At 39.0% G+C, this 26,371-nt stretch overlaps 1 protein-coding gene and 1 pseudogene across 2 annotated transcripts in view; both read left to right on the top strand.

Moving 5' to 3' along the window:
- LOC308498194 (uncharacterized protein) overlaps positions 1 to 26,371 on the top strand; it is a 294,791-nt gene that overhangs the window by 35,405 nt on the left and 233,015 nt on the right. The window lies entirely within an intron of this gene.
- LOC308497491 (CWF19-like protein 2) lies at positions 16,415 to 18,964 on the top strand (annotated as a pseudogene). Its single transcript has one exon. The product of its transcript is annotated as a CWF19-like protein 2 (transcript).

Below are 26,371 nucleotides of genomic sequence, written 5' to 3'. Positions count from 1 at the left end.
CCTGGAGCCCACCTCCTGAGGCCACTTTCTGGCTCTTCCTGGGATGAACAAGAAAGTGAATCATGAGAAGGATCCTAGGAAGGCGGCTGCATGTCAAATGGAGCCATCACCTGAACTTCCTGGCTTCTGTCCTGTTCCCTGCTCTTAGTCACTTACACTCTGCCCAGACTCCCTGGGAGGCCCCCTTGGCTGGCCTGATGTTTCCCCTCTGGTACCTCTCAGTGTAGGACCCACCACATGGTAACTTACCCTGCTGCCTACTAAGGCTGATTCTCTGGTAGTCTTGGTGGCAGGTGGGGTCTTCCCTGGAGCCTTGAGGGTCTCGCCTCTACAGAGGCAAGACAATGGATTTTAAGGAGATTATTTACAAATTCTGCTAAAGTTAGAGACAACTTTGTGTGAAAATATTTCCCAGGTTACAGGTCAAGTATCTTCAAGGAGAGACCTCTCCATTAGTTTTCCTATTTCTTTTTTTTCTTATTAGTTCATTCATTTATTCTTTTCTTTAGATTCCACATATAAGTGAGATCGTATGGTATTTGTCTTTCTCTGTCTGACTTATTTCACTTAGCATAATGTTCTCTATGTCCATCCATATTGTTACAAATAGTTTTCCTATTTCTTGATGCAAATGAAAGTTTTGGGGGTTCATATTTCAGTCTACATAATTCAGGTTTGCAGCAGTAGAACTTTATTTATCTCTGTCTCTCTCTTTTTTTTTAAAGATTTTATTGGGGAAGGGAAACAGGACTTTATTGGGGAACAGTCTGTACTTCCAGGCCTTTTTTCCAAGTCAAGTTATTGTCCTTTCAATCTTAGTTGTGGAGGGTGCCGTTCAGCTTCAATTTGTTGAACTTTCAATCTTAGTTGTGGAGGGTGCAGCTCAGCTCCAGGTCCAGTTGCTGTTTCTAGTTGCAGGGGGCACAGCCCACCATCCCTTGCGGGAGTCAAACCAGCAAACTTGTGGTTGAGAGGACGCACTCCAACCAACTGAGCCATCCGGGAGCTCAGCGGCAGCTCAGCTCAAGGTGCTGTGTTCAGTCTAGTTACAGGGGGCGCTGCCCACCATCCCTTGTGGGAGTCGAGGAATTGAACTGGCAACCTTGTGGTTGAGAGCCCATGCTCCAACCAACTGAGCCACCTGGGAGGCAGCTCAGCTCAAGGTGCCATGTTCAATCTTAGTTGCAGGGGGCGCTGCCCACCATCCCTTGCGGGACTCGAGGAGTTGAACCGGCAACTTTGTGGTTGAGAGCCCACTGGCCCATGTGGGAATTGAACCGGCAGCCTTTGGAGTTAGGAGCATGGAGCTCTAACCGCCTGAGCCACCGGGCTAGCCCTAGAACTTTATTTCTCTTTAAACTTAACACTTGTTATGGGTTGAATTTTGTCCCTCAAATAAAATATATTGGAGTTCTAAGTCCTGGTACCTCAGAATATGACCTTATTTGGAGATAGAGTCTTTACAGAGGTAATCAAGTTAAAATGAGTTCATTAGGGTGGGCCCTAATCCAGTATGACTGGTGTCCTTACAACAAAGGGAAATTTGGACACAGACATGAACACAGGGAGAACACCATGGGAAGATAAAGGCTAAAGAGACTTTAAAGATAAAGAGACTGAGGTGATGCTTCTACAACCCAAGAAACACCAAAGACTGCGGACAAAGCACCAGATGCTGGTGGGGAAGCATGAACAGTGTCTCTCTCGGCCCTCAAAAGGAAGTTCCCATGTTGATGGCTTGATCTTGGTTCTCTGGCCTCCAGAACTGAGAAAGAGAGAATTGTGAGAGAGTAAGTTTCTGTTGCTTAAACCACCCCGTTTGTTGTGCTTTGTTATGGCACTTCTAGCAAACTAATACAACTCTGAATTATTTTTTTCAATGATGGTGATAAATTTGATTTTGCCAATTTAAGGCATTTTGGAGTCTTCAGTTGAACTGCTTCTTTTGAAGAAATACGCAGGCAATTCAGATTTTTCTCTCCCTTCCTGCCTTTCTCTCCAGGCTGTGGCCCTAGACACAGATGTCTGTCTTCTCCCGATTCTGCTGATATGTCTGTTTCTCTGTGTTGTGTTGGCTCTAAATGTTCTGTGTTTGTTGTTGCAGAGTCCACTCCACATACCATTCCTGATATCAGGTCACTGTATCCAACCAGTTTTCTTGGCTTCAACACCCTCATCTTAGCTTAGGCTGAGCCAGGTCTGCCAGCTCATTCACAGCCTCGTCTACACCTGTCTTGAGTGATGTAGGCGCAGGGTGGGCTCAAACAGGGGCGGGGGAACCTTCCAGATGTCCGGAGCCTGCCTTTGAGGCCATGGGCTACTAGGGTTAGAGACATGGTGGTCCCAGGACATACCTCTGCCATCCCAGAACTATCCTATCCCCACTTTGTCTTTGGTCTGGCCGCCCATGTGACAAGCGACCTCCTGTGAGGCTAAGGTGTGTGAGCTCCCTGGCATCACTATAGCAACTGGAAACTGGAAACATTTTGAAAACTCACCAGTGGGAGAATAAAGGAGTATCCATATTGTGGAATACTATGCAGCTATTAGGAAGTGTGAGGGACCGCCTGACATGGAAAGATCATGATGTGTTCCGTGTAGAACAATACGTATGATCTAATTCCATTTTTGTATAAACAAAACTACAGATGTGTATATGGATGCAAATGCACAGAAAATCCTGGATGGACACATGTCTAAGTGTTAACAGTATTACAACAGGAGACATATGGATTGGGAGAGGAGGCAGGTGTGTGAAAAGGGATGTTCATCTTTTCCTCAAAAGCTTTTTGTATTATATCAAATATTAACAGGACTGTATAAATAAATTATGATATTTTGACAGGTGAAAAATAAACCAAGCCCTCCCTGCCAAACAGCATGAATCATACCAAGAATAGCCTGCCTATCCCTTTTCTCAGAGCCTTAAAAATAACCTGTTCTCTCTCTTTATTAAGTCCCAAAAGGATGAGGCGTACCCTGTTGGCTTTAACTGAATCCTCTCTTTCACTCAGATGTTGTTAGCATAAAACTTTAATGAATAAATAAAGGACCAGAAAATACAGCTCCCACGTGCCCTCCAGACCACGGCCCATGTTGTCACAGAGGCCTTTGGCAATCCAAAAGAAGTAAAGCAGAATCAAGTAACAAGAGGAAATCAATATCTTATTCATGTTAAACCTGGCCTAATGCCCTCCATTATGTGACTCACCACATAGAGAATCGATCCGTTTTTCTTTCTGGTGGAACATGGGGGCTCTAAAATTTTCGCATGTATCTATTAATTTTGGAGACGAGAACTTCCTAGCACTATGTCCTCTCTCTATAAAACTGGTGGATTAATGGCAGAGTTTCAGAGCCCCTCATGTTTGACTCAGCTCCAGTCCTGCCTACTACGTAAACATTCTTGGAGGAACAGTCCTTGGGTCAGGACAAAGATAATCATGGTCATTAATAACCGTCACTCATTACACAGTTCTTCCCCTGAGCTCTTCTAACCTACTGTTTATAAATGCTCTTTAATGCGCCCAGTGCACTGGCCCCCCACCTGAGGCAGACACACACTCGGAAGGAGGGTAATTGCTGCTGTCATTATGAGCACTGGCCTGTGCAAACAGTGTTCTGGGAGCACTTTGCCCACCTCTGGAGCAGAGGGTTAATGGTCACTGGGCACGACTGCTTGGGACAGGGAGCGGTGGAATCCAATTACTGGCTCTTGTGGGTGGACCCATGTGTGTGTCTTTATGAACACGATGATCTTGAAGTAATCTCCAAGTCTGCATGCTAACTGCCTTCTGGAAGCTATTGTCATTTTGAAGGCCCTAAGGAAATTACATCTTTATTATGAGTCTATGATGTCCCCTATTAACTCTCTCTTTTGCTCTTACCTGATTCTTATTGCTCTGAAATCTTCTTGATCCAGCTGCAACTAAATTACCTCCTCATTTTGTTCAAGAGAACCTAGATGATTTCTGTTTGTGTAATCACTGTCCCCAATGTGGATCCCTGTCCTTATTTGTTCCCTGCCTTCCTTCCTCAGCAGCCCCCTCCCCAGCCGGTAGATTCCCCATGGTTATAAGTGCATAATTCTCTCTTTCTAAACAAGTTGGAACAGATTTTCTGTTTTCTATTTTTCGAAGACGTGACTGACACCTTGAAAGGAAGATTCTTACACCTTTGTTTTCTCATCTTTGAGTAGGTGACTGAATCATTAGAAGTCAGAAAGAACAAGCAGGATTGATGGTGAACATTGTAATTATGTTTGGAACTTGAAGGAGTATTTGCAAGCTATTGTTAATATGATTTTTTTCTGATTTCTGTATGTGTGTTTCAGTAATGTATACCTATATCTATTTTGCCTGTGGGTCAATTCTTTATACCCTGGAACCCCTGGAAAGCAGTGTTGATCTGTTAACATGAAGGTGAATATTCTGCACATAGACACATCCCCTTATTATGAATTTTTCATCTGTAGACATTTTTTTCTATAAAGGCAGGAGCTAAAACATAAAAGCATATTACCAGGCAAATAATTATGGAATTATTCTTCTTAAACCAAATGAATGCCCAAACAAATCACCTGCCTAAAGTGAAGTGAGAACTTCTCAAGCTGTGCCTGGGAATATTAATAAGTGGAAGAGACGCCACAGCCCACAGCTTCTCATGTCAGTGTCCCCCAACCCTGCAGGTGTTAAAGACCAGAAGCATTGGAGATCCTTTACCAGGTTCAAGCCTGCCATCTCGTGGCTACTCAGAAGAATTATCTAACGTTTTGTAAAACAATTTTCTTTTTCCATTACAATTGACATTCAATATTATATTAGTTTCAGGTGTACAGTATAGTCATTAGACATTTATATAATTTATGAAGTGAACCCCTTGATAAGTCTAGTACGCATGTGGTACCATACGTAGTTATTACAACATTATTGACTATGTTCCGTATGCTGTACTATGTAGTTGAAGAATGGCAACTGTTGGAATATATCCAAGCGGTTACTTGGCATGCGCTCACAAGTGCCATTTGAATTTGGGCTGTGGTTACCCTGTAAAGGGTACCAAGAACTCTAAAACTTGAAAATGACCACTGGGCATCTTTGATGCTTTGCCTTTAGAAAGCAAGTGAGAAAGTGGATGCTGGCGAGGGAGCTCATTGCTCTGTCAGGTTCCTCTGGAATCTGTAATGCTGAAAAGTGGGACCATCTGGGATGCCAGTGACTGCAGCCGCCTCTAGTCCTAGACAAATGGGTAATTTCTTAAAGTGCCCTTCTGATGAACAGAAAAACTCTAGGCTTGTTAGCTAAAGTGTCATTTGTGAGTGCACCTGGAAGGATCATAGCAGGTGGTGCAGTAGCGCACCCAATTCAAGAGGCTTATCCATCCACTGGGTGTTCAACAAATGAAAAGTAATGATGCCTGCTGGCGGTTGGGGGATATTCCTTCAATCTGGACAAGTGGGGTGAAAAAACATGAGAGCATCTTCAAGCTGCTCCCTGTGGCTTATGCTTTTTTAAGGTTAGACAACATCTGGAGGGCATTGCTTTTTAAAAACTATTAGTTGGATTTCAGTGATTTTTCACATCTTGCTCCTGCTTTCTACCGATTCTAGGAGTTGGAAAATGACAGGGGAAGATTGTTGCTATGGTAAATGCAATCTATCTAGAGGTCAGAGCATGGGAAAAAGAGGGTGAAACTGGGCTTATCGAGACCCCAAAGTCACAGAGAAACAAGAGCAAGGTTGAGGGGGCTGAGTAACTTACACATGTTCAGACACAGCTGCATAATTCTTTTCCATTTTCCCATCTGTGAGTTGAAAATGAAGAGAATGATCAAATTTGACAACTGATTTCCTTCCAAGGATGTTAATGTGGTGGGAGAACCTCTAAGGATGTTTGTGTAACAGGATATCTATCTATCTATCTGTCTGTCTGTCTGTCTGTCTGTCTATCATCTATCTGTCTATCGTGTGCTTAAAGAGGTGTACCATCAGATAAATTTGAGAGTTTCCCCCCGCTTTTTTTTCTTTAGTGCCTTCTGATTCAGTCTAGTTGGGAACAGAAAATCACCTTGAAGTAAATGTTCTTTGTTTTACAAAGAATGCTTGAGTAGGCTCCCTTGTTTGTGTAAATGCCAGACTAGTGAGCCTCTGGTCCCAAGAGAAGGGAATAACAAGACATCCTCTGCTTTGAATGGTTTAGAAAAGGTTGTATCTCCTGGGAGGGATTGGTGGTGCAGAGCCGCAGGTCGGAGGGCTAGGTGTCGACTGCAGTTGCGTGGTCAAGTAAGTTGAAAATTAATTAAACGCCCTTGTATTTACTTGCTCACTCCCCATTTTCAAAACACTCATCTTACCTTCATTTTTGTGCCCTGACACTCCTGCTTCTTTCCCTGTTTCACTGGCTATTTTTGCTTTCCCTCCTTTGCAAGATCATGTTCCTCTATCTGTTGGCCTTCCTCAAAGGTTTGGTCCTAAGGACATATCATTTTCAAAAAGGTAAAATCAAGACTCGAACACAAATAGAAAAGGAACACATCAAAGATTTCATGTAACTCATTAATTAATAAAGAAACCAATAAGGCGTTAAATCAGGTCCAAGGAAAATTTGAAGAAATATATACTCAGGAATGCTGAACTTAATTTGGTAATAGATGTAAAATGGTTAATATCCTATAGAACAATAAAATATAATTTTGGGGGCATCTTTTCTACAGGGTGAAAATGAAATGTATCTCTGTTGGGACGAAATTCATTCACGGTGCTATGGACAATAATCATTTGCATTACCATTAGTTTTCTACAAATTAACTTCTACCCCTCGAGAGTTATAAAATAGCCTGGCCAATAAGAAGACTATCAAAGATGCACAGCTTTGTAGAACCAGATAACCCCTGGAGGGTCCACTGGACAATGCCCAGAACTCAGTAACCTCTATTGCCCATTTCCAAGGTTTAAATAATTTTCCTTGACAGTCCTGAGCTCTCTAATCATTCTGTGCTCTCTCTGAGCAATTTCAATTACCTCCAATAATAGCTGACTTTCAAGTTTATATCTTTGGTCTGATTCTCTTAGCTCCAAACCTGACAACTCCCCTTAACGTGATTTTGAGACGATAACTTGCCCAAGGCCACTTAGCTTGTTAGAAGAAGAGCTGAGATTTGAATTTGGGATTATCTGATTTCAGGACTGGAGCTAATAGCCTGCAATATTAACAGGAGGTGGTTTTGAAGGTGTCCAAATATGTGGTAGACTTCTCATTCTGTCATAAGGGGGGAGGGTCTTCTCTGGGGAGAAGCCTAGAGACATGGACCTCACCATTATTCTGGCTGGGTTACAGATAAAAGCTCATGATGCTGGCTAGCCATGGAGAGTGTTGCTGCTCTCTGTTAATGAAGTGGGAGTAGGTGATACCCCTTTTTATTGCTGGGGTTTCAGATACTTGGGGGTTCCAGTGTTGTGCCCTTGGTCTGGCTACCTTTCTATATGAGAACAGAGACCTCCAGTCTCGGGCGTGGGTTGGAGTAGAGTGCAGGGTGAGGTTGGGGGGTGTTGGGTGTTTTCCATGTGATGCTTCCCAGGATTTCTGAGGGTGTTTTGCATCTTCTGCGTCTGCCCCACTGATCAAGATTTCTGCTGGCCTCTCCCATTAACTCCTCCCTCGCTCAGTGTCCACACTTCCCTTCGGGAAGAGTGAAGTCTCAAGCCCGTCAGGACCTGACTGGTCTCGAGGTTAGCAGCAAATTTTGAACTATGCCGGTACTTATTTCTCCCTCTGTGGTCTCTTTTTCTTTCCTTTCCGGTTTCCTAGCCCCAAGCCCAGAGACTGTTCAGTTAGTTGACGATCAGATGGAAACAAATGACACAGAGGTGAGAATAGCCGACCGTCTAACCCTCGCTCAACCTCTTTGGAACAAGTGAATTTCTGCCTGGTGGGAAGTAGTTGGGAAATATTCTTAAGCAGGAGGAACCCTGTTTCTAGTGAAATCTAACCACTTGCCAATTTCTTCATTCTTTTCTTCCAGGGAGCCATTATTTATGCAATCACTTTGTTGGCAAAGATCATCCCAACGGAGGCTTTATTTACTTTATTGAGAGGGCGAGTGCAGGAGGGGTCAGGTTGCTTGGCCTTAGTGTTGACACAGAAACCAGGGAAAATGCATTTTGCTAAATTGTCATTCCCTAACTTATAAATACTCTTAACACAAGTGTTCCGGAAAATAAGTTCTAGTGAAAAGAGGATCACAAACTGGGGGATTGAGGGATGGAACTGAGAGGAACACTTATCTTTCCTGCATTTGCTCGATTTACCGAGCAAATGTCACAAAAACGGGCTCTGCCACAGTGTCATCAAGGTAAGTACCTATGCAGTCTGCAGCATCCTTGAGTCTGTCACAAGTCCCAGCACATGTCCCCGGATGGTGTGGGGGAAGGGCAGCCTTGCTTAGGTAATTCCCAGACCTATGCCCCCATCCGCTGTACTGGGGCGACTCCTAGCTGGGACTGGCTCTCAGGCCCCAAATATACTCTCATCCTGCTCTTTCTGAGAACATTCCTGGTCTTAAGAGATGGAAGGCTTTTTTGGGGGTGGGGAATCCTATCCACACCTCCTCTGAACTCTTGCCACTTTGAAAAGAAAAAAAAATCAAACCTGCCTACAACATTTATTTTGGAAGTCTCTCTTCCCTTTCTTTTTGAATAAGAACTGTCTAAAATCATTTTCTAACTTAGATGAAATTGCTATTTGGTGCAATACTTCAAAACCACCTTTAATTCTCTTGTATTAAAAACATAAATAAAAGAATACTCCTTTTTAGAGTCTTTCTCTAGAAATGAGGTGATTTCTTTCCCTGTCAACTGTTTCCCTCTCTTGTCAGGGTCACTTTCTTGTATTTAGTGAAAAGGAGGCTTTAAATATATTATTAAATTGAGGTCTAACTCATATAATTCATGCTTTTAATGTTGTATAATTCAGTGGTTCTTTTTTTTTTCTTTTTAGCATATTCACAAAGTGGTGTGACTGTCACTACAATTTAATTCCAGAACATTTTCATCATTCCAAAAAGAAATTTCATACCCATTACTAGTCACTCTTCTTATTCCCTCTCCCCAGCCCCTGGCAAATACCATGTTTCCCTGAAAATAAGACCGGGTCTTATACTAATTTTTGCTCCAAAAGATGCATTAGGGCTTATGTTCAGGGGATGTCATCCTGAAAAATCATGCTAGGGCTTATTTTCCGGTTAGGGCTTATTTTCAGGGAAACACGGTACCATTCTGCTTTCCATTTCTATGGGTTTGCCTATTCTGGACATTTCATGTAAATGGAATAACACAATATGTGACCTTTTGTGTCTGGCTTCTTTAACTCAGCGTGTTTTCAAGGTTCATCCATATTGTAGCATGTGTCTGTACTTCATTCCTTCTCACTGATGCATAATATTCTACTGTTTGGATATACCACATTTTGTTTATCCATTCATCAGCTGGTGGACATAGAATTGTTTCTACTTTTTTGGCTAAAATCAGTAACGCTGCTATGAACATTTATGTACAAGGTTTTGTGTAGACATATGTTTTCAATTCTCTTGGATATACATCTAGGCATGAATTGCAAGATCATATTGTATCTTTGTGCTTACTTCTCGAGGAACTGTCAAACTGTTTTCCAAAGTGGTTGCAACATTTTACATTCCCACCAGCAATATATGAGTGTTCCAATTTCTCCACATCCTCCCCAGCACTTATTATTGTCTATCTTTCATTGTAGCTATTGTAGGTGTAAATCTTATCACTGTGGTTTTGATTTTCATTTCCTTAGTGACTAATGGCATTAGTCATCTTTTCATGTGTTTGTTAGTTTGTTAGTGTATCTTCTTTGGGGAAATGTCAAAATTCTTTGACAGTTTTTCAATTGGTTCGGCTTTTGATAGCTGAGTTATAAGAGTTCTTTGTATATACTTTATACAAGTCCCTTGTCAGGTACATGATTTGCAAAAATTTTCTCCCTTTTCATGGTTTTTTAAATCACTTTTTTGATACTATCCTTTGAAGCAAAATGTTTTTAATTTTCATGAAATCCAATTTATCTATTTTTTCCTTTTGTTGCTTGTTCTTTTGGTGTCATGCCTTACCCCAAATCATGAATATTTATGCCAATGTTTTCTTCAAAATATGTTATAGTTTTGGCTATTACATTTGGGTCTTTGATCCACTTTGGGTTAATTTTTGTGTATGGTGTAACAGGATCCAAATTCATTCTTTTGCATATCCTAGTACCATTTGTTGAAAAGGATCAGTCTTCTCCATTGAATTTTCTACCCTATTGGAAAACAATTGACCATAGTTATGTAAGCTTATTTCTAGTGTCTCAATTCTATGTTTTACTTTCTGTAGGTCTTTCCTTATTTCAGTAACACACTATCTTGACTACTGTAGTTTTGTAGTACGTTTTAAAATCAGGAAGTACTAGTTCCCTCCAAGTTTGTTATTTGCAAAATGTTTTTGCTGTTGTGGGTACCTGACATTTTCTATATGAATTTTAGGATCAGTTTGTCAATTTCTGTGAAAAAAGCAGCAGGAATATTTTACAGGGATTGCATTGAATCTGTAGATCAATTTGGGGCTGTCATCTTAACATATTGTCTTCTGATGCATGCACCGGCAATGTCTTTCCATTTAAGTCTTCTTTAATTTTTTTCAATATGTTGTGTTTTTTTTTTTTAGTATGGAGGTCGTGTACTTTTGTGGTTAAATTTACTCCTAAGTATTTTGTTTTAATGTTATTGTACATGGCATTGTTTCTTTAATTTCATTTTTGGATTGTCCATTGCTAGTGTATAGAAATACAATTGATTTTCATATATGGATCTTATAGTTTTCAACTCTGCAGAAAATCCTCTATTAGTTCTGATAGTTTAATTGTGGATTCCTTAGGATTTTCTGTGTATAAGATTATGTCATCTATGCATAGAGATAGATGTACTTGGTCCTTCCCAACCTGGATCATGCCTTTTATTAGGAGGCTGTTTTTAAAACCAGTCTTGCTCACACAACAGCCTATCCCCCATCACTGCTTCTGTCCCCTCGTGAGCTGTTGCCCTCACCAGGATCACCCAGCATAAAAAACATCTTTAAACTTGGTAGCAGACATCACAGTCCTAAAGGCAATCGACCATCTCCCTGCAGGAAATTTCCCCCTGGCCAATTTTCTTTTCTTATGGCCCCAATGCATGGACACCTTCTTTGGCCTCCTCTCTCTAATTTGCCCTCATTCCGCTTCCATTTCAATCATCTCAAGCCCCTTATCATCTCTCTTTTGGATGCCCTTGAAATTTTCATCACTTTATTAAGCAGAGGAGTTCAACTCTCATTGTTTCATACATTCCTATCCATCTATGCTCAGGAGCCTTTTACAATAACAGTAGAAAAATTTAAAAAATAAACCAAAACCAAGACCAAAATAAAAACCTGCCATGAAGATGCATCAAAGTATTTTCCTAAACTAAAGAATTGCCTTCCCTAGAGAGAATTTTGCTTTTCCCTTAGAAGTCAGAAGTAGCTGCCAACAGTTTTGCTAAAAGATAATACCTTTCTTCTCCCACTACAGGGAAGTTAGAACCACCTTTTTCTTTTTTGAGAGGCTCTCGTCTGAGAAGAGAATCATTTTCTAGGAAATCAGAATATCCCCAGATTGCCAGGCCTGGGAGTCTGAAGGTGCCAGCACCCACGCACCTTTCCTCCAAGCGGAGCAGGCTGTGCTGGGGAGTGTGTGAGTCAGCACAGCATTACTCAGATCCTCTGCGTGTTCTGCGATGGAGAATGCAGGAGTGTCCCATGTGGGAGCAGTGTCTCCTCTCAGGTCATGGGCAGAGACAAAAAAGCTGCGATTGACAGAGTAGTTTAGGGTTTTGACTCTGAAGACAGACTGCTTGGGTTCAAATCCCAGCTCTGCTACTTAATACATGTGTGACTTTGGGCAGATTGCTAAAGCTTTGCCATAATCCTACTTATGTTCTCTTAATCCTATTTATGTTCTCTTATGCATACCTAAAATATTTTTTACCTGTAAAATGAGGATAATGCCAGCATCTTCCCATAGGATTATTATGAGGATTAAAGAGTTAATATATGTAAAACTCTTAGCACAGTTCTTGGCCTATAACTAAGAAAGTGTTAAAACAAACAACAATCACAACGACAATAATACCCTGAATTGTTTGAGGTCTTCCTTGCCAGATTGTGAGTTTCTGGGTAGGGAGAGACTGTGTCTTATGTGTGGAATTTTGCATCTCAGCACCATAGCCTGGAACATAGTAAAGACCTTTATCAGATGTCTATGACTTGAAAGGATGAATAAACTTTTTTGATCCACTCAGAGGGTGATTTCTTATCAGGCAACTGATCAAAAGGAGATGTTGTCGAGTGCCTTTGTGAGCATCCGAGGGGAACTGTTCTCAAAGTCACCGGGGAGTGTGTGGATGAAATGTTACAGAGAGTTAAATTTCAGAAGTTAAGATACTGTAATTTAGAAAGAACAATTCAGAGAGAAGACAAGAAAAACATTCAGCAATGTAAGAATAAAGGTCTTTATTTGTGGAGAAGGAGATTCTGTAATAGGCACATTAAAAACAACAACAAACCCAGTAGAACAGAGATTGGCAAACTTTTTCTGTGACGGGTCAGATGGAAAATATTTTAGGCTTTGTGGGCCATGCAGTCTCTGTTGTATCTACTCAACTCTGCCACTGTAGAGAGACACAGACAGATACAATACGTAAACAAAAGGGCATCGCTGTGTCCCAATAAAACTTTATTTACAAAAACATGAGGTGGGCTGGATTGGCCTTCCAGCTGTAGTTTGTTGACTACTGAGCTTGAACAATTTCAGGAATGAATAAAGGCATATCAGTGGGACTGTGACAGCTGGAGGAGGAACTTAAACAAAATCCTTTATGAGAGAAGGGAGCAGATACCTCAATATCCTGGGGAATTCTTCTGCCACATATGTAGTTCCAGGGAGTGCTCAATATAACTACTTCAATCTTAATGTGGCAAATATGGAGAAGAGTGAACAAAAAACCATGCAATGCCATAACTTTTTTGATAAGAAAGGACACTTTAACTGAGTTGAAGCTCACTTATATTAAAAACAGAGAGGACAGATAATCCAAAAGACAGACTCCTTAAATTATTTTTATTTATCTGAAGAATAGATTTTTACATCTATGTGAGAGAGGAAACCTATAATCTGGGAATCCACAGAATTTTAAACACAATAATGAAAGCAAACCCAGACAACATCCTCTTTAGACTGCCACTTCAGCTCCGGGCCTCCTTCTGCAAGCTGTCGAGATGCTTCAACCTCAACCTGAGGCAGTCAGGGAACTGACTCAAAATGAAAAAGGTTCATGGGCAGCCTAGAAGTGCAGCCTCTCCTGGACCACATGCCTACTCAGGAGCTCATTACCTGTAAACCAACCTGGATACCATTTTTTGTCGTTGCTCCGGAACAAAGTTGTCTTTCTACTGCACATGTACCTAGGAAAGAATGGAGAAAGAGGGAATAGATGATGATATAGAGGCGAGCAAGCTCTTACCTCCTCAGAACTTGATTCCAGGGAATGGCCCTATGGCACTTCAAATAAAGTAGCTGAGGATATTTGGTTTTAGCTCTCATAGTCAGTTCTGCTATGTTAATTTCCTAACCATTAGATCCTTCATGGTGGTTGCTACGTTTGGTGCATCACAGAAGAAATATACCTTCAGATTGTTGTGTAATTATCTCAGGAATTATAAAGGCAATAAATGCACGATTGCTTTTTTTATTAATACATTAAAGCCGGATGCATAATTGGCACTTTAATGATCTTGTGGCAGCAAATTAGACAATAATGTGATTTCAAAATGACAATTACTTTTGGCAATTAATTGGCATCACCTTTCAGTAGCCCTTTTTAGTACATTGCTGGGGACTCTCATTGCCAATGAGGAACAGGATTATTCTAACGCTGAATGGGAGCTATGGGGGAGAGTTAATTACTTAACAAAACAAGTGGTTGATTTTTATATTCTGGATCAGGGGGTCTTTGGGGTTTAATAACAGCAGTAACATACTATACCTTTTTCCCTGAAAGATGCCCAGATGATATGTAAACTTTTTGTAATGTAATTACCACCCATAAATCACTTTATTTCTGAAATATGGTGGCTTCTGGTGGGATGAGATTGCTCTTTATAATCTCATTAGTTTAAGAAGGAAAGAAGAAAAATCTTGCCTCTAATAGAAAGGCAGGTAAGGATGGAAGGTGATTTCATTACATGTTACATGCAAATTGGCTGAGAAAGAAACAATAATGTCATCATACACAGACCTATGTTTGCAAAGCACTTTTACATACACAAGTAGGTTTAATTCTCACAGCTCTGTGTTTTGGTAGCAGTGAGTTTATGTGAATTGTTCTAGAAAATGTCCCAAAGCATAAATCTTAATGGGGTATTTGACCTGTTTTTAATAGATTAAAAAATGTTAATATGCAATGCACCAAAATATTCTTACACTGTTTTGATTAAATAGTTATAATGATGGACAGGTAAACATGTTGAAATTGGTAATTGCACATTACTCTATCTGTTGGTGATTTGAAGCTATATGTTTTGTCTATATTGAATTTCACTACACATCTCCTGTTCTTTCCTGAAACTGAATAATAAGATTAAGCATTTCTCAATAATGAGAGCAGATACTATATTGACTAATTTTTAATTGCTCAGCTGTATCTTTGATTTTTTTAAAATACAACTTAGAGTCTCTAAACAGTTCTTTCTGCATTTTAATATATATCACTAGGAACTATATCATAAAGCAACTGAATACTGGTAGACTGAGAGCTGAAATTGAGGCCACCCTACTGAACTCTCAAATCTTTATTTGAAAGGCCATTTTGCATGACTGGAGAGATGGTTAAGTGACCACAACTAGATACAAACGTAGAGATACTCATATCTGGAATTCTGGTTCCAAGTACCTAGAGTCAATGCATAAAATCAGTTTTCTGTGTTTTAAAATTTTTGGTTAAAGGATGAAATTTATGACTCTGGAGATATAGGCAGCATTCATTCCTTTATTCATTTGCACATCCCGCAATTATTCATTAAATGCCTATGATGTTCCAGGCACTGTGCAAACTACTGGGCAAGCAGAAGTGAACAAAGCAGTTATGGTCTTTGCCAAGGGGCAGAAAGAAGAAGACAGTCCTGTATCATTCTGCTTATAAGCAAATTGTAATCCAGATGGAGCTGGTGGGTTTCTTTCTGTCTTTTTCTCTTCCTTTCTACGTCTTCCCTTTCCTTTTCTTTTCCTCCCATCTTCTTCCAATTCTTCCTTCCTTTCTACCTCTCATCTATGGGGTTCCAAAAGTTATTCTCAATTTAATACAGATTTGCTGTCACTCTGTTTATTAGATAATGTTAATTTGAGAATGTGAGATAACAAAGTCCTGGTGACCACTTATGTTTCTATCTAGCTCACATTCCTTTTTGGATGGGTTTTAGGTTTCTTGACAGTAGTTAACATTCCCAGTAGGAATGTTAATATTTAAGAATACATTTTACTAGTTCCCATTCTCCTTTTCTTCATTTATTTTTAACAAAGGAGAAATTGAAAGAAAGGCCAATATCTATTCCACTGAATAACTACCGTCTATTGAACTCCTATTTATGCCAGGTACTTTCTGTAGATAATCTCTAATTTCTCACAGGAAACTTTTGAGGCAGCATTGTTAACCTCTTTTGATAGATGAAGAAATTGAAGCTGAGTGAGGTTTGATAACTTGCCTGGGATCACACAACTTGTATGTGAAAGACCTGGGGTTTGAACTTACAACCATGAGAGTACAAAGCTCTTGTTGCCCTCAGCAGTTCCTACTGCTTCTAAACCTTTGCATTCAAGTACCCTTGGGTCCACAGCTTGATATTGATTTGAACTCTTCTTGTTTTCTTCAAGTAAGACTATAGATAGCAGATACATCTATTCCACCCTTGTTTACAAGACTGAGTTAACTACTTTTTTTGTATTAATTATCAGCTGGTGATTTTGATTTTGGTTTAATCCTACAAAGAGCTGTAGTTGTGAACTGGTTCCATTTATGGCACAAAATCTCATCAGGTCTTTCAACCAATGAAGAAGAAAAAATTCCTTCTCTTTCTGGGATAGAAGGGAGTTGATCCCATAATTAAAGTCTGTTAGGAAAGTACGAGGTATATCGAAGAGTATAAAAAGCAGACCTGATTGCCAGGGCTGAGGTGTTGTACCAGGTTAAAGCCATTTTTGAAAAGGAAGAAAGGCGTAAAGAACTTCAATGACTTCAGGGTCAGGATACATTGATGACACCTGATGTGAATCAGTGGACTGAATAATTCTCACAGGAATACTTCATGAAGAAAAAGAAGAAAAAAGGTAAACATTCAAAAAAAGTAATGAAAGAGAAGAAAAAAAGAGGAAGAAACAGAAATATGAAAAAAAAATCACAATGAGTCAGCTGATAATTCATCAAGCTCTGAAGATGAGTGGGTTGATGCTGTTCCATCCCAGGCTCCTGGCAAAGCAAAGACCTGGAAAGTGAAAGATGAAAAGTCAGAAAAAGAAGAAGACAACCAAGTTATTTGGAGGGATGTGTGAATGACTATTGATTTCATGTCTGTTAAAACTGTATAATCATCGTCACTCAAAGCTAAAAAGGAAACTATAAAGAAAATACAGCAAGAGCAAAGTCAAGCACTTGAAGAGTCCAAACTGTCGAAACAGAATTGATTCCGTACTGGAAGGATGGTGGGACAGGTCTTCCATCAGAAGACTATAGTATGCCATTTGTTACTAAAGTTTCAGTAGTAGACGATGGTGGATTAAGCTGGGGAAGGAAGTATTATCAAAGAATGAAGGAACAAGCTGAGAAACAAAATAGAAATTTTGAAGACACTGTAGCTGAAAGATACGATCACTGGAAATATTTCAGTCAAAATTAAAAGAAGCTGAAAAACTGCATCCACAAAAGAAGATTGTAGAGGAGAACATTGGAGGAAACCAACATATTCAGGTAAAGCACAAAGTAGTCAAGATAGTAGAAAATCAGACTTCATGGAATATAATAAAAGTCAAAGGGATAGATATAGTTCAACAGATATTATAAACAATAAAGATAAGTTTAGGGTTAATGAAAAAGATAATAGATATGGGTCTTTAGAAACATACAGAAGAGACTCCAATCCAAAGCAAAATCAAAAGTTTTCTTCTCTTGGAAATTTGAGACCTAAATTCTTAAGACCCTCTGATGATGAAGAACTGCCATTTCAGTCCAAAGGCAGATGTTTTGAATCATCTAGTTCATCTACACCACTGGTCGCTCAGGATTCTGTGCATTGTGGTTTTCGAAAATCCACAGAGAGCAGTGAAGAAAGTTTATCATCATGGAGTCAATCTGATGAAAGAGAAGGAGAGAGGAAACATTCAAATCAAAAGCCATTAAAAACCAGTTGCAGTGTTGACTATCAATACATTTCAGAAGACACAAGAGAAAAATCACAGGATGAAAGCTTGAGAGATGACTCTTTGAAAAAAGAACATCTACAGGGCACAAAGTCATTTGCTGGAAGTAGTTCAGAGGGTGAGTCCATCCATATTCTGAGTGTTGATGAGAAGAACAAGTTGGGAGCCAAGATTCAAGGCAGAGATGATGGGAAATATGGAGTTAGCTGAACAACTTAAGGGAGGCCCAACTTGAAAAGGCAAATAAATTCAAAGAAACTGTAACACAGATATCATCAAAAAACTCTGGAGTAGAGAATGGAGACTAGCAATAAGTAATTCTTGTCAGAACAGATCAGTCTGGAAGAGTATGGCCTGTGAGCACACCAGGGAAACCTCTAGAATCTAAAGGAGGAAGAAGGAAGAGACAGATGGCTTCAGCCCATGAGGAAAAAGAAAGGATTCAATACTTTCATGGTGAGGATGATCTAAGCCTAAATGATTTAGTCAAGAATGAAAAGATGGGAACAGCCGAAAATCAAAACAAACTTTTTATGAGAATGGCATCTAAGTTTATGGGAAAAACAGATGGGGACTATTATACTCTGGATGACATGTTTGTCTCCAAAGCAGCTGAGAGAGAACATTTTGGCGAAGAGGAAGAGAACCAGCAGAAAAAAGCTAATGCTGAACACCAGAGTCTTGCTGCACAAAGAGAAAAATGTCTGTATAGTTTTGACAGTTCTCAATTTCTCAAACACCTTGTTGTTACAATAGGTGTTAAGGTTTATTTATGTTTACCCAAGTTTCAATCTCTTACTGAGGGGCACTGCCTGATAGTCTCTTTGCAGTACCATAGAGCAGCTACCTTATTAGATGAAGACATCTGGGAGGAAATTCAGATGTTTATAGAATCATTGATAAAGATGTTTGAAGATAAAGGATTCGACTGCATTTTTTTTAGAAACTAATACGAGCATGAAGAAACAGCTTCTGAATGCATTCCTTTCTTGAAGGAAGTGGGTGATATGGCTCCCATCTATTTTAAGAAAGCCATAATGGAATCTGATAAAGAGTAGTCTATGAGCAGGAAATTGATTGATCTCTCTTCAAAAGATATCAGAAAGTCTGTACCAAAAGGCTTTCCTTCTCTGTGGATTTTGGCCTCCAAAGAGGGTTTGCCCGTGTTATTGAAGATCAACACAAAAATCCCTCATTACTTTGGAAAGGAAATCATTGGTGGGGTGCTGGCTATAGAATCAAGACTTCGGAGGAAAGGGATTCAAGAAAGCTTTGATGATCAGAGGAAGAAAGCAGTGCAGTTGGCACAGTGGTGGAAACCATTTGACTTTACCAGAAGTAAAGAAAAAAAAATGTTGAGTCATACCTTTCATTTTTTATTTCCTCTTCAGAATCCTTTTAATTTTATTTCCTTTGCATCTAACTAAACAACTGACCCTCAGGTCATAGGGAAGGAAAGCTATGCTCTGGGTCTCAGACAGCTGTGCCTCATTGGATTGTGGCATTTCCTTCCTCTTCTGCTCCTGTGGACTTCATTGTAGAAAACTGGGAGTAAGATCAGATATATTGGGTGACCTACTCATGTTCCTGTTCTGCACCTACATCTTGGTGTTCTGAACGATTCAGTGAGTATATAGAAAGATTTTTCTGAAGGATATGTAGGATGTATATCCGGTCATTGGCTCAGAGGGAAGTGAATCAGCTTAACTCTATCGACTGGCTTCTTTGTCATTTTTTAAATTAAGAATTGGCATAGTCAGCAATAACTGAAATTTCTTTTCAGAGCATTTTATAGAAGAGCTCTTAATTTTCTACCATGACATATATATCACTGCTGTTCTTTTTACTGATGGAAAAAGAATGTCCTAAAAATAATAAAGAATTAAATGAAGTATACAGAAAATGTATATCAGGAATATGGGGTTTCTTTGGTTCTATTTTCACATAGCATAAGCAGTCACCTTTTGCAGGTAGAAAAAATGAGGTACAGAGGCATAACCAAATTAATTTTGCACCCCTCTGGAGTTAGAGATTAGTGGCAAGTCTAATAAAGATGGCTTTGCTAGGATTATCACATGAGGAGGATATTAATTTTAACAAAAAGATTGTGTTGGTTGTGCTGATGCCTTTTTAAGTTTTACCGTCATTTAGCATTTCTTAGATAGTGGTCATAGGGCATTTATAAATAAATATCACTGCCTGCACATTCTATTTTTTTTTTTAGGAACATTATTTGCTTACCATGAAAATGAAGGTTTTTAACTTGACTTTGAAGTCTGCTCAGTAGAAAACTATTTGTAGCTGAGTAAAAGGTTTTAACTTTTGATATGTTTTCTTGGTTGATTTTATGCCTATTTGCAATAACTTCTTGTAAAATCCATGCATAGCAAATCCTAGTGTCACCAGATATGTTTTTTGAGGAGTTAGAATTAATTGCAAAGGTCCAACTGAGACACAGTGCTCATTTGTGTCAAGGTTTATCTGGAAGCTCAAGGTTATATGCTTGAAACTGCTTATAGACAGAGTTACTAACAATCATGACTAAAAATGTCATCACACTGGAAGGAATCTACTAAAAAAGCTACACACACATTTAATATACTTGTAATATATAAAGTATTCATTTATTCATTGTTTCAATAATAATATATTGAATGCTTATTATATACTAAGCACTAGGCTAGACAGAGATGAAACAGAAGAAAATAAAACAGTTAGGATTTTTGCCTTTGTAGCGCTTATAGTGTAGTGAAAAAGAGCTGTTTAAAAAGTAAAACTATAAAATAACATAGACTTAGAAATTATAATAAGAAATCTGAAGGACACATATAGGGTTCTGAGAAAGGGAACCATAAGGTGACTAGAAAGGGTTTTGTGCAAAAGTAGCATTTAAGCTATAGGTTGGGTAAGAGTTGGCCAATGAGAAGTGGGTAGAATATTGCAAATAGAGGCAGCAGTGCCAAGGAGGGGACTAGCCTGCCAAATGCAAAGAACTGAAAGAGGTCAATACGATGTAGTGGGTGAGGGGGGAAAGGAGTGCTCTGATGACGCATGGGTCATAGAGACACTAATAAGAATTTTGGATTTTTCCCCCAAGCAGATTGGGAAGTTGTTAAACAGGCAGTGATATAATCTGATTGACATTTTAAGATAATCACTCTGTCTGCTAAATGGATCTGAATAATATTTTGGAGGGGCAAGAATAGACAAAGGGAGACAAGTTACAAGTCTATGGTAGTAATCCAGGTGAGAGATGACAGTAGCAGGAGTGGTAATGAAAGAGATGGAAACAGTGTATGAACTCTGAAAACATTTGGAAGTAGAATCAATAGATTGGCAATGGATGGGGTGAGGCTGGTAGGAGACAGAGAGACTGAACTCTAAATAATAACTTTCAGATATTCAGCTTTAACAATTTGATGGGTGGAGATGTCATTTTACTGAGATGGGGGAAGACTAGAAGAAGAGTAAATCGGGAACAAATCATTAAAAACTTCAGTTTTTTTGTAGATATTCTTTATCACATGAATGATGCTATTTTCTATTTCCGGTTTATAATTTAAAAAAAAATCACGTATGTTGAATTTTATGACTTGCTTCTTCTGCATCTATTGAGATGATTCTAAGATTCATCTCCTTTACTTCATTAATGGAGCAGATTGCATTAAATGATTTTTGAATGTTAAACAAACTTTGCTTTTTTTTTCATTTCTGTCTTGGTTGTGATCTATAACTCTTTTCACACGTTGCTGGATTTGATTTGCTAGAATTTGTTTAGAAGTAAAAAAAAAATCAATGTCATAAGATGGGCCTCAATGTTCCTTTCTTGTAATGTCCTTGTCCAGCTTTGATGTCAAGATTATGCTGGCCTTAAAAAAATGGATTGAAGAGTAATCTTTTCTTTTCTCTTGTCTGGAAGAATATGTGAAAAATTGGCATTATTTCTTCTTGATATATTTTGTAGAATTCACAGTGAAGCCATCTAGGCCAATAGTTTTCTTTGTGAGAAAGTTTTTGAACAATGAATTAATTTGTAAATTAATTTTAGTTTTGCTAGGTTGCATTGTGTTTTATGGAATGTATCTAATTCATCTAAATTTTCAAATGTATTGCATCTAGTTTTTTCAAAATACTCTCTTTCTATTATCCTTTCCATGTTTGTAGGATATACAGTGATATATATATATATATATATATATATATATATATCCCTTTTCATTCTTGACATTAATTATTTGTGTCTTTTTTAAAGGAGTTTATCACTATAATAGTCTTCTCAACAAACCTACTGTTCTCTTATATGTCTGTTTTATTTTTTATTAATGTAGGTTCTTTTTTTTACTACTTCCTTCTTTCTCATTTCTTTGGGCTAAATTTTCTATTCTTTTTCTAACTTTTTGAAGTGAATACTTAGTGCTTGATTTTCAGCCTTCCTTCTTATCAATTGTATGCCTTAAGGGCTATAAATGTCCATATAAGAGTGGTTTGAACAAATATTTTTAAATCATTGTGTTAATATTGGTTATATAATTTCCTTTGTGATTTTTTCTTTGGCCCATAGGTATTTAGAAGTTTACTTCTTAATTTCCAAATATAAGCTTTTTCTATTTATTCAGCTTAATTCCACTGAAACCAAAGAATATATATACTCTGAGATGATTTGATTTTTTGAAATGTTGAGCCTTGCTTTATGGCTCTGAATATGGCAGTTTTGACAAATGTGCTGGGTGTTCTTGAAAAGAATATATATTCTGCAGTCATTGAGTGCAGTGTCTCTCTCTCTCTCTCTCTCTCTCTCTCTCTCTCTCTCTCTCTCTCTCTCCTTCTCTCTCTCCTTCTCTCTCCCTCTCCCTCTCCCTCTCCGTCTCCCTCTCCCCCTCCATCTCTATGTCCATCAGGCAAAGTTTGTTAATTAGATTGTTTAAGTCTTCTGTGTTCTTACTATGCGATATATGTATTAAATCTTCCACTGTAATTGTGGATTTACACATTTCTCTTTTTGTATTTTTTGTTTTCTATCTTTTGAAGCTATGTTACAAGATACAAGCAAATGTAGGATTGTTATATCTTCCTGGTGTATTGACCTTTCTATTTTTATGCAATTTTCTTCTTCAATAATGTTTCTTGCTCTAAAGTTTTATTTATCTGATAATAACACAGCTACCATAGTTTTCTTTGGTTAGTGTTTTCATATTATATTTTTTTCCTATCCTCTCGCTTTTGACCTTTCTATGTGATACTAAACTTCATCTCTTTAAGCAGTGTATAATATTTTAAAAATCCATCCTGACAATCTTTATCTTTTAATGGGCCTAAATCTACCATCATACTGTTTGCTTTTTATTTGTTCCACCTATTCTATTATTCTGTTTTATTTTTAATCTTTTGTCTTTGGGTTATTTTCTGTTATCCCAAGTTAAACATTATTTTACTCTTCTTCTATTGGTTTCCCTAGAGATCACACTATACAGCCTATCAAAGTCTAATACAAATTAGAACTTTTTCTTCATACCAAATAATGCCAAAGTCTTAGACAAGTGCTACTCAAAGTGTGGTTCTCGGATCAGCAGTGGTCTGTGACCTGTGATGGTTGATTTTATGTGTCAACCTGACTAGGCCAAGATACCAAGATATTTGGTCAAACACCAGTCTAGACGTTGCTGTAGAGGTATTTTAAAGATGAGATTAACATTTAAATCAGTAGATTTTGAGTATAGCATGTTATCTTCCACAACGTGGGTGGTCCTCATCTAATCAGCTGAAGGCCTTCAGAGAAAAAGACTGGAGTCCCCTGAGGAAGAGGGGATTCTGACTCTAGACTGCGTTCAGACTTGAGCTCCTACATCAGCTCTTCCCTGGATTTGTATCCAGCCAGCTGTGAAGATTTTGAACTTTCTGGTCTCCACAATCACATGAGCCAATTCCTTAAACTCCCTCTCTCTCTCTCTCTCTTTCTGTTTCCCTCTCTCTCTTTTTCTCTCTGTCCACACACACACACATATCCTACTGGTTCTATTTCTCTGGATAACACTGGTTAATACAGGGTTCCAAACCAAAGCCTGGGGAGTTTATGAGGATTCCCTTCCTTGGCAGGCCCCAAACTCTCATTTTTGTCCCCTGCCTCATAAGTTTGTGGAAAGCTCTATTCAGTTTCTCTGCCTCTTGGCATGAATTGAAAGATCTCCTGAGGAAAAAACTGATCCCCAAAGCTGGGCTAATTTCTCTGGGTTTCCTCTTTTCTTAGGTCTAGGCTTCATACTTATTCGCTGCCGTGTTAGTTCTCTGATGCCCTCAAACAGATTTAGAATGGTTTCCCCAACTTTTCTGGTTGTTCTTAGTGGGAAAGTTGGGCTAATTTATCTAGTCTACCTTCACCAGAAGTGATTCTCCCTGAATAGGTGACTGTCTGTCCTTTGGATCAAAATCTAGGCAGGAAGTCTCAGACCTACTTTTGGATCAAGACTTGTTTTAATTTAGTTAAATTTGAGGAGCTTTTGAGACATTCAAGGTAAGATAACACAAAAGTTGTTGGACAAGCGGTATCTGGAACTTGGAAGAGGGATCTCTGTGGAGAAAAATTTTGGTCTGAGCAGTATACAGACAACATTTCAAGTGATGCAATGAATGAGATCACCTCGGTGAAAGTCTGGATAGAGAAAAGAATAGCGGCTGGGAATATGCTTTTAGGGGCTCTGACATTTGGAAGTTAGAGCAGGAGGTACAAGTGAACCACTTGAAAGAGGTTGTCAGAGGGGAGGGAGAAAACCCATGACAGTATATTGTCATAGTCGCAAAGAAAAAAGGAGAATTTAAAGACGTAAAGACCGATCAAATATGATTTATCTGATGAAAAGTCTGACAAAATAAGTCCTAAAAAGTATGAGTACTTGAGCCTCACACATATACTAGAGACACTTGATAGATGACTGGAGTTGTAAAGCTGTGTGGGTGGACAGCCTCAGGAAGAGTGATTCAGGGCGGTGAAGGTCTGCCCAGCAGCCATCACCCTGGTAGCTTTCAATCTCTAATCTGATAATGAGCTCTGTGCTATCTCAACCTGAAAGACTTATTGGAAACCTGTGCTCTGTCCTTTTGGCAAATAACTTAGGCAATACCTGTCAAGAGCAAAGAAGGATGATGGTGTTCCTACTTCTTCCTAATACTTACCAGATCTTCAGGGAGCAAACTTGTTGTTTTTGTTCTAAACCTGCACACAGCTGCACCTCCTGAGGTGAGCTTTCATCACTCCCTCCCACAGAACTCCCTCCACTGCTGGATGTCTCACCAGAAACAGGAGGCAGAGGAAACACTGATTTCTCCTCTAAAGATGTGTGCTTGTTCACAGCAAGCCTTTTGTATTTGAGCTCTCAGTGTCGCCTTCTTTAGTCTTTAGTCCAGAGGAAAATTTAGGCTAAAGGAGACTCTGTTACTTCTACTTGCCAATGTTTCACAAAAGTCTATTGACAGGGATTTTAAAAAGTGGCAGATATACATAGCATAAACCTTATTATGGTCTCCTTAGTTTTCTAAAAAAACATTAAAGATTGGTTACTTCCATGTGAAAGTGCTTGGCAATGTGTTTGTATATTTATGGTGAGTTACACTACTAGATACACTGATGGTATCTAGACTGTAGTGTAAGGGACATCTGTATAGCAAGGAAAACAATGACCCCAAAGCCCATTACCCTTATTGGGTAAGTGTGCAGTGAAATACAGGCCCTCACTCTAAGCCTATTGACTTGGAAACATGTGCAAAATGAATTTAGTTATTTCTTTAATTTATCTGATTCATACCTGATGAGGGAAGTAGAGCCTTGTGAGTCAGCCATGAAATTACAGCAAACTGGTTCACTCAAAGAGAGTGCTTCAGAGAGAAGCCATTCCACTACTTTAGGGAAAAGCTGTTTGGACACAGTTTAAGGCTCCATTAAATGTGGTCTTTAATCAATACAATCCTGGCCATGCTGTCTAACTGCACTCATTTGGTGGATATTGGTGGTTAACAAAAAGCATCTACTCATATATGACAATATCTCTGTGAGTAAGATTAAATAATTTGTAAAGTGACTGGTGAAATGATACAACCTGAATGCTTTCATTCTGAGTAATTGAGTCACTTAGTCTTTCTGATTTCCATTCCTAAATGTTATGCAGGAATAACAGAGTACCTGTTCTACTGTATCACAAGGTTGTGAAGATCGAACAGAATAATGTATGGAAAGTTTTAGATAAAGATAGGACTTTGTTGCAATGTAATCACTCCATTTTCAGAAATCATGACTGTGGCTTTACCTCCTGTCAATCATTGAGTGTTGGAAAGGCCCTTTGTGGTCTCACAGCACTGCCCCAGTTTATCAGCACATAGCACTCATAACTGGCCAGGACTAACACAAACCACTGAAGAAAATAGCCAAGAACTTAAGCCAAAAAAGTCATAGACAATGTCCTATGATTGGCGATTTTACCAGCCCAGAAGAAAAAGTACATTTTAATTGGCTAGTGATGGCTATAATAAACAACTCTGCCAACACCAAAGCCATGAAGCGTAGGAGAGAGCAGGAAGACACTGGTGTACTAGGGTTCTCCAGAGAAATAAAACCAATCATATATATACATATATCCTCATACACACACACACACACACACACACACACACACGCACAAGCGTGCAAGTTCTGACAAGTTCGCGAACTCATCCTAGAAAAAGTCCTACACACCTCACTGCTGAATATCATCACTGTGGTCACCTTCAAAGTACTCCCCTTGGGAAGTTATGTGCCGAAGCCGGTGCCTAGTCCACCCTTTAAAGCAGTTTTGGAACTCTTTCTGGAA

This window comes from Rhinolophus hipposideros, assembly GCF_964194185.1.
Source record: "Rhinolophus hipposideros genome assembly, chromosome: 5".
In the NCBI taxonomy this organism is placed as follows: Eukaryota; Metazoa; Chordata; class Mammalia; order Chiroptera; family Rhinolophidae; genus Rhinolophus; species Rhinolophus hipposideros.
Note: the sequence above shows the minus strand (reverse complement) of the source record. Positions and strands in the feature narration are given on the sequence as shown.